At 42.9% G+C, this 9,036-nt stretch overlaps 1 protein-coding gene across 3 annotated transcripts in view; it reads right to left on the reverse strand.

Moving 5' to 3' along the window:
* The window catches only part of SULF1 (sulfatase 1), a 110,972-nt gene extending 103,454 nt beyond the window's left edge, over positions 1 to 7,518 (reverse strand). For 2 of the 3 annotated variants that reach the window (XM_056854059.1, XM_056854062.1), the window contains exon 1: positions 7,437 to 7,451. The gene's annotated coding sequence lies outside the window, so the exon portion shown is untranslated. Of the gene's footprint in view, positions 1 to 7,436 lie in introns of all 3 variants that reach the window. The other variant, XM_056854060.1, reaches the window with a different exon arrangement.
* Positions 7,519 to 9,036: the final 1,518 nt, after the last annotated feature.

A 9,036-nucleotide genomic window follows, 5' to 3' on the forward strand; every position in this document is an offset into this window, starting at 1 on the left:
ATACCTCAGTGGGATTCATCCCAGAAATCACTCCCAAGAGCAAACTATTCTAGATATGTTTGGGTACCATGTTATAAATATTCTTGCTACCATTCATATCACTTTAAAGTGTACTATATAAATATTTCATACATAGTACTACAGGGATACTAATGAATTACAAGTATGTTTGTTGGCCTCCTTGCAAAAGCTATGTGATTGAATGCCTAGGACACTAACCTGTAGCCTCAAAGAACCTGTATTCCCTGTAGATTTTCAACATGTCACTGAAGAGAGCTACATAAGACTGTTAGTCTCTATATGATCCAAGTACAAAAACTACAAACTCCCTTTGGGTTGGTGGCTCTTACATTAAGGGATTGCAATGTTTGTCTTTCTGCCTTAGTTCTATCAAATGTTGCCCTACTCAGCCTACATATCCACTGTATTTTCTTGCTATTTGCACCATAAAGAAAGCACAACTTTTTACAATTTGCATTAAACAGTTGCAGCCTTTACAAGGGACTGACTGGTGTTGAAAAGTGCTAATATGTTTCAAAAGAACCTGTGCTATTTGATCTAGACAGCCTTAACTGAGGACATGCAAAGGTGGAATTTCAAAGAGGAAGGAAGGGCGGTACTTTTTTTAAAATGTAAAAATCTTCCTTGTCAAAACAGAAGGTTTGCTTTTTGGTGACAGCAGACTTGCCCAACAGAATTCTGTGATAAAAATACAACTGGCTATTGTAGCCATAGGTTCAACTATTCACTATATTAAAAACATTAGCGTAACTCATACCATGGACAGTTCATTCACTGAAATGAAGTTTTGGCAGTTCCTTGCTCATGACAGTGATTGAAATCTAGTCTCCATTTAGGTTTACTTATAGTTTGCGAATACTAACTTTTTAAAAGCATACCCTGATTTTTTTTTTTAAAGGAATAACCAACTGTAATATTATTAATATTATTCAGTGTCTTGAAACAAAATGGTCTCTAATCACCTCCTGCAGTGCTAGTGAATTAGTTTAATTAAATGGCACGAGACATTTATGTTTATGCCATACTAAAGTTCCGCAATACTAATGTATTTTATTGAATTTTATGTTTTTATTATCATAAGCCATACCAGGCATATTTTATGGAGTTGTGGCTAAGAAATAACTCAAATAAATACATAGAGCGTTTTATGGAAGGGAATCCCAAAGTCCCATCAGAGACTGGCCCTGGCCCATCTTCAACATTTCTGTAGTTAGCTTGAACTAAATAAATTTTTCAGCCTGTGCCTTTTACAGAAGAGTGACAAGTGATAACTATATAGCAAGAAAGCATGCCAGTACAAATCTAATTAAATGTTTGTAGCATTTAATTAATATAACATTTATATAAAGTTAACACACTTTTGTTGCAAGTTGTAAAGGTTTGCCAAGTAGAACGGCGCCTATTTGTTTACCCATCCCATTTCATTTCTAACCCAGCCAGAAAGCTTCCTTCTTATTACTCTTGGCTGCTGTACCAGGCCAATCAGCAGCTCCCATAATGGGTCCAAGAAAGGATCCCCTTTTAGTGCCATAGGATGAACCCATGACACAACACCAGAAGAATGTGTCATCAGGTTGCAGTAGACTCATGGAAACCCCCTTCCAAAAATCTAAAAAGAAGATGACACAACATTGTGAATCATGCAATGCTTCCAGTCGGGAATCCTTTACAGAGGTTAAGATAAGGGCTTCATGACCATCAGCTGTTGGCTTAAATCCTTAAAAGTTTCAGTGTCCATCCAACAATTTGCAGACCTCGCACGGCAGGTCTTTCCCACTTCCTTCTCCTGCCACAGACCACTAACCTCCACAAATGTTCCTGTGGGTTCAAGAGACCCTCAGAAATAGCAAAGGGGACAAAGTAATAGGGACATATATCCATGATTGCTTGATATAGAGCAACATGTCCACCATGTCCCCAGTCTGACATTTCTCCATCTTGGGGAAATCTAAGTGGGCAACCATTTACGACCACACAATTAATATCACTAGACACTCCTCCATCTTACTCATTTTTTAAATTCATACAATCAGAGTGGCTAAGAAGAATAGTAAAATGGTGTATTTTTTCACACTTACAATAACTAATGCTTATGGGTAAAGTGGAGATGCTGCTCTGTATTAAGAAATCCACAGAACAGAATTACATGGTGCCTATTCAATTTTTCACTAATGTAGTTTTTTTCCAAAGGAAATGAGATCATATTTTAAGATAGCTAATGGGCAAGTCATAGCACTTATTGTGTTATGCACTCAGTGACCCACACAGGGCCAAACATGATGCAATTTGCTATTGGGCAACAAGTCTGATTTATAACTCTGAACCAGTTACCTCTCAAACAGCCTCAGTAGTTCCCTATCTCACATAAAAAGATAACCAAAGAAAAGAGATGATAAACAAGAGCCACCACCCATCCCTATAAACAGGGGGGATTTGAAGAAACCTGCCTATTAATCAGTAAGTATGGTGTTGGGAAAGAAGCTGCTTCCTGCCTGGACAGGGTAACTAATGCCATTGTAAATCAAAATTAGTGCCTGGATATGAAAGCTAGATAGAATAGGGAACAATCCTAAGCAAGTTTATTCAGAAGTCTCATTTTTTTTCAGTGGGGCTTACTCCCAGGAAAAAGTTCTTAGGATTGCAATACCCATAATAAGTACTCATCTAATTGTGAAACAAGCAGTAAAGGAAAGTGCAAAGAGGGAAAAAATCTATGATACTGGTTTATTTTAATTCTCTTAGTAAGCTTCTCATGCCTATGTACACTAAGGAACAGTTGTATGCTTTTCAAACATTAATCTTCTGAACCTCAAAGACACTTGTGCTGAGCCTGTTGCATGAAAATGGCATTCTCACTGCAAAAAAATTGTAATTCTTCCCTTCCTGTTCAAGCTTGGTGAAGTTCTTTCCATTGCAGCAATATTATGACACAGCATATGGGGTAACAATGGTGGTTACCACTGGCGTTTTACGATTACCACCATTAAACACCATATCATCTAGGCTTACTTTGAAGGAATTTAAACATTCTAGTTAAAAATATCAAAGCTATGTACATTAGTGCCTCCCCCGCCCCCATGGATGACTACAGAAAAGCTGGGAAATTCAGAGATGACAAAATCAGTTCTGAGCCAACCCGCCCCATCCAATAATTTTGGGATCTTGGCCGGAAACCTGTGGTAACACAAGAACAGACTTTTTGTTTTCAGGTTGTACAGCTCCCACAACACTTAGTCAGCTTTGTGAAACTGTTAGCAGTAAATCCATCTCTACGTGCACAAATCCCTGGATGTCAAGAAGTCATCCTTACATATTCAAAGCTATGAAAAATCACAACCAGGAATCCAGCTTCATATGGTTGTAATAAGCCCTGTCAATATACAGAAACACTGTTTTTTTTCCAAGCCTGATATGCCTAGACAGCTATACGATTGTCTGGTGTTTGACTCAAAAGCTTGATAATAAACTATCCAGAAGAATCTCTGGCAATAAATGACCTAGTCAGAACGGTATTTGAAAATCATATTTAAAAACCATTCTTTCCATATATGCCTAACTTCCTGAGAGTGTTGGTTTATAATACCTTCCATATTTGGAAATGCTGCCTCAATACTATCTCAGCCTTTCACAACCTTTTTCCATTGGTCTTTGCTCAGGGTGAACATTTTGATAAAACAAATCTATCTACTATCCTGGTACCTACTACTAGGAAACCTGTTGAAGGACCCAATAATTGACTTTCAGGTGTCACAGAATGAATTTCACTGTATTTCAGAAGTCATGCATTCAAAACCTGCTACATATCTTCCAAGAAACTTATCCATTCCATCTTTAAAAAAAATCGAATAGTGTTTTAAAAGATACACCCTTCTGCATTGTTCTATACAAAGCATTAAGAGTTCAAAATGCTAAGCAACAACCTTAATATGTCACTATTTGAGCAAAGTCACCTACCTTGACTAGAAGTGCCAAAAGGAGGAAACCCCTGCCAAGTAATAAACTCACACACAATTAAGCCAATCTACATCAAAGTAGGTTCAGTCTCCAACAAGTTATTGCATTCCTTGCCATTTGTTTGACCAAAAAAGGCTGAAAAATAATGCAACTATTCAATAAAACTGCATTCCTCTGCATGGAAACCCAGGCAAACAAACACACACATGGTTTTCAGTCCAGCTCTTTTTGAACACAGCCACTTTCAGTTCATCCCCACAACAACCCTGCAAGACATGTTCAGTGGAGTGATAGGAATTTACCCAAAGCTGCCTGTTTGCTTTGGATAAAAAGGCAGGATAATAATGTTTTAAATACATAAATAAATAGGAAATGTCAGGGATATGAATGTTTTCTGGTCCAATTTCAAAACTATAGCCATTGCACCAGCTTGCTTCTGGACAGATCTGGTATGTCTGGTGTTTCTTAAAGAAGTCACCAAGGCCAGAAAGAGGCAAACCAAAGGAGGGGTCATGCATCTTGAATACAAATAGTAAGGTACTTCTGCAGCCTGTTATGACTTGCTGAAGCCACAGTGGTTCTCCAAGATCTCAGAATGAATTGTCCTTGTCCTTCAGGTAACCTGACTGCCCAACATCTCTTGAGCTCTGAACAGTTTTACAGCTGTTGTGTTGCTAATGGGAAATTCGTGTGTGCAGGCGTGTGTGTGTGTATGTACCCAGGACAAATACTGTCAAGAAGAAACCAAATGTCAACTTGAGGTATGCAGCAGTAGCCATAAATTTTTCCTTTGAACATTTACCATCTGGAACAGTGGATTATGTTTTGACAAAAACAACACCAAACAAAACCCTCCACCAGTTTAAGGGCACTGTTTTTTTTTCCTTTTAAAGGCAGGCCCATCAGGTCAAGCAGCTTTGCTTCTGCAGCCTGCCAGACCTCTTGAAGCCACAGCGGTTCTCCTACCTCAGCTTTTCAAATAGAAGGGGGGAAAATGGGCACTTGGTTTTGCCTGAACTTTTCAGGAATATTCACATCATTCGGTTAGTCAGCTGAAATGCAGCTGCCTCCTCACTGTGGCAGAAGCCCTGTTGGCATGTTTACATTCTTGACACCACCGCTGCACCTTGGCTGCGTTATAAGGTTACCGGCTCCTATAACTTCAGAGGCAAGCTGCCTGTGGGGACCTGGCTTTGTTTCTGTCCCTTTTTCTGCTGATGTAAAGAAGTGCAACTCGAGGCGTTTAGTCCAAACACCAGTCCTTCACAATTTGCAAGTGGCACTTTTCTGGCTTAAAGTATCTGGGAAATTTTCCACATCTCCTTTGCAAGCGTTTGGGGGGGGGGGAGAAACCCCTTCTATTTAGTCACCTAACTCCCAGACTAATTAGGAGTCTGCTAATGCTCTTATTTGATATTGCTGGAGGGATTAGTTATAAGGATTCCCTCCCTGCACAGAGGTATGTTTGAGAATTAAAGCAGAGCATAATCTGTCAAGCAGCCAAACAGAATGCTTGGGTGAAGGGAGGGGAGTATCCTGAAAGGTGCTATACAGTTTTATGAGCATTGCTTTTTGGTGTAGCCAAGTGTCAGGTTCACAGCACACCCATCACAGACCCACGCAACCTACACCTACTCCAATCTCATTTCAGAAAGGATTGTGCACAGTATCCTTTATAGAAGCTCTCACCTGCAAAGACTGAGGACAGTACTGGAGTTTTGCCCCTCCACCTACCCACAGGAGAGGCAAAATCTCCCTCATGTCCCATAAGGTATGCAAGAATGACTGTGCATGTCTATCTTTGACATAAGGCAACAGAGTACTTATTTTAAAGCAGGACACAGTGATTTAGGTACACTTTTTAAAAATACAAAGCCAAAAAGTTAAAGCAAATGTTGAGCTTCAGAACATCTCAAGCCACATATTATAAGCAGTCGGAGAAACAACTTCATTCTAAGATACCTGGGTGGCAAAATTAAACCATCTATTTTAATTGGTGAGTAGCACTCTCAACCCTTTGAAGGACAGCAACAGCCATCCCCATCCTATTCTGTTTTACTCCAAAGTCAATCCCATGGAGTTCACATGAACACACGGTGCTGCCTTATACTGAATCGGACCCTTGGTCCATCGAAGTCAGTATCGTCTAAGACCGGCAGCGGCTCTCCGGGGTCTCAGGCGGAGGTCTTTCACAATCACCTACCTGCCTGGCCCCTTTAACTGGAGATGCCAGGGATGGAGTTCAATGGGCTGACTCTCAAGTTCTATGATCCCACTGCAAGCCAAAGCCCATTCTACAGGGGCACCATCCCACTGAGGGATCTGGGAAAGTTTTCTGCTGGGGGCTCGACAGCACCGGTCACACCAACCCTCAAAGAAGCAAGGACCAAGCCCCAGTCAAGCCTCCACTTCTGTGCCTTCCCCAAACATTTTTATATATATCCCCCTTTCAATTTAATTAACACTTCACACAGCCTGCACATAATCTACAAATGCAGCTAGACTTTAATGATCCGTTATGGCGATGCTACTTAGTTTTCAGCGACTCGTAAAACTTTCGCAAACAGACCTGCAAATGAATTACATCCATCTGCTCCGCCGCAGCTGCAAAAGGCAGCTCCCCGTATTGCTGCCCTGTGGCTCGCTGCTGCCTCTCCCTCCACGCGAGGAAGCTTCGCCAAGCCCAGCAGCGCCAAAAGTTCTCCAAAACGCGCAGCCCTCTCCAAAGGCATTCCCCCCCCCCAAGCATCTGGCTTGCTTTGCAACCCAACGCAGAGCAAGCCGCATCCTCCCCGGGACATCAGATCCTACGCCAGGGTTGCATTTAAAAGCGAGTTCTCTTAAAACTTGGGGATGGGGAGAGGATACAGAAGCATTTTCGACACCAACTTGGAAGCGCCGCCGCCCCCGGCGCCCCTGTCAAGTCCCCAAAGTTTGCGACCCCCCGAAAGCTGGGGAGGGGAAAACGGTCCAGCGCGGGGCTCCCCCTCCTCGACACCTTGGGCGAAGCGTGACCTCGAAAGGCATCCAGAGGCTCGGCGCGCCGCGGACGGGCAGGCATCAAGCGATGCCCACTGTTATCTGTCAGCTATACAATAGCAGCATTGATAAGGCAGCAGCAACTGGCTTTGACAAGTGTGCTGGAGCAGCAGTCCATTCAAAGCCGGGAGAGAGGGGAGAAAGGGGGGGGGGAGAGAAAGCAGGGGCGAGGAAGCCCCTTTACCTGAACAAGCGGCTGCTCCCTTGCTGGAGGAGAAGAAAAGGCACCCTCATTGCCCCCTCCCCTCCAAAAAAAGAAAAAAAAAAGAAAGAAAAGAAAAGCCCCTAAACCTGAAAGGCACCTGGGGTTTTTTAGGAGGTCTTTGCTCCACTTGGGAGCACAAGACCGCAACCAGCTCCGGCGAGGCAGCCCTGGCTGGGCTTCCCCTAATCCCCACTCGAACGTGATGACACACACTAACCCCAACCATCTGTTGCGGCGCGTCCTGGAGGAGCCCCCGGCGCGGTGCTGTGTCAAGGCGGGCTGCCCAACCCGAGCGGCGGGGAGAGAGAGCGAGAGCGGCGGGGCTGGGCGGCCGGAGCCCGCGCTTCGCCAAGTAACCTGAGAGTCGCCGGCGGAGAGGGGCGGCTATTAAAAAAGAGCGAGCGCGCCTGGGAGGGGGCGGGGCCGGAGGGGAGGGGAGGCTGCCTCTCGCGGGGGGCGGCCTCGCCTCGCCCGACTCCTTGCATTCCCGAAGGACCCGGGTGGAGATGCTCCAGAGGGAATCAATCGATTATTATTTTCTTAAAGCAACAAGGCTTTGGGGGGGGGGGGGAGAGAGAGAGCGTCTTTCGAGAGACGTTTCCCAGCCTGGATCAAAAAAAGAGAACTTGAGCAAGTGTGAATGGGGCTCGTTGGCGCTGGAATGGGACATTTGAGTCTTCTTGCAGTCCTAACACCCACCTCTCCCGGATTACCATGTGGTCTCTTTGAGCTCTCCGGGAGAGGTCGAGAGTGAATGACCATGTGTGCTGGAGACTCCAGAGTCTTTCTTATGTTAATGAAGTGTGTGTGTATCCGCTTAACTCAGAAACGTTTTCACCTGCACTTTCTTCCACTAAAAGGGTGCAATATTTTAAAGGCAGCTTTTCAAATACGTGGCTATACAGATGGATGCAAACAGTACCAAGGGGCCGAAGTAAACCTCATCTAAACATTTCTACAAAATAAACTCTATTTAAGTATTCATCTTTAAGTATTGACCCTATAAAGGAAGCCACAGCCCTCAGCTTGCAAGGTCTGAGTAAGGCTGTTAAGGATAGGACGTTTAGGAGGACGTTGATTCATAGGGTCACCATGAGTTGGAAGCAACTTGACAGTACTTAACACACTCAAGTGCTCTGCTCATCATTTTTTGGCAAAGATGTTTAAGATGCCAAGTCTATGCAGTTATTTGGGAGAGAGCCCAAACTCAGTGAAACGTACTTCCAAGTTAACAAGCATAGGATAAAGTAAACTCAAGCAATTCGTTTGCTTACTTTAAAAATTACAATAAGTCCAAAGTTGCAAACTTTTCTGATTATTGATCAAGACACACAATAGGTCTTTGAATTACACCTTCCTAGGCATTTGGAAGAAGTCACAGTATGAAGAGATTCCATGAAAAAAGTGTGCCAATGCACAGATGCTGGATGGGAATCTCAAATATATCTTAAGTTTTCTATTCCAGGACTCATATCTCAGTGTCCTATTTGTAAAGCAGAACTGCTAATGGCTAAAATCAGTGGTAATGGGGATAAATAACTGCTAAAGCCAATAAGGAAACAGAATACTCCTTGCTTGTTCTCTGAAATAAGCAAGTGTGGAAAGAAGAATGAAAATGTTTTTGTTTTTTTTAAAGGACTGTGGATTTCTAAAAATTCATTCCGAAGTGTCTCACTTGACACTTCTGTTAAATCTACATTTTACATGATGACAGATGTTGAATTTCTTTGAACTGGGAAAGGAATTCTAAAAGGAGAACTGTCATTAAAAGTTAAAGTGAAAAGATCCAATGTGAAGAAAGGCTTGTAAATGTGATT

Source organism: Euleptes europaea, chromosome 8 (genome assembly GCF_029931775.1).
Source record: "Euleptes europaea isolate rEulEur1 chromosome 8, rEulEur1.hap1, whole genome shotgun sequence".
Classification (NCBI taxonomy): Eukaryota; Metazoa; Chordata; class Lepidosauria; order Squamata; family Sphaerodactylidae; genus Euleptes; species Euleptes europaea.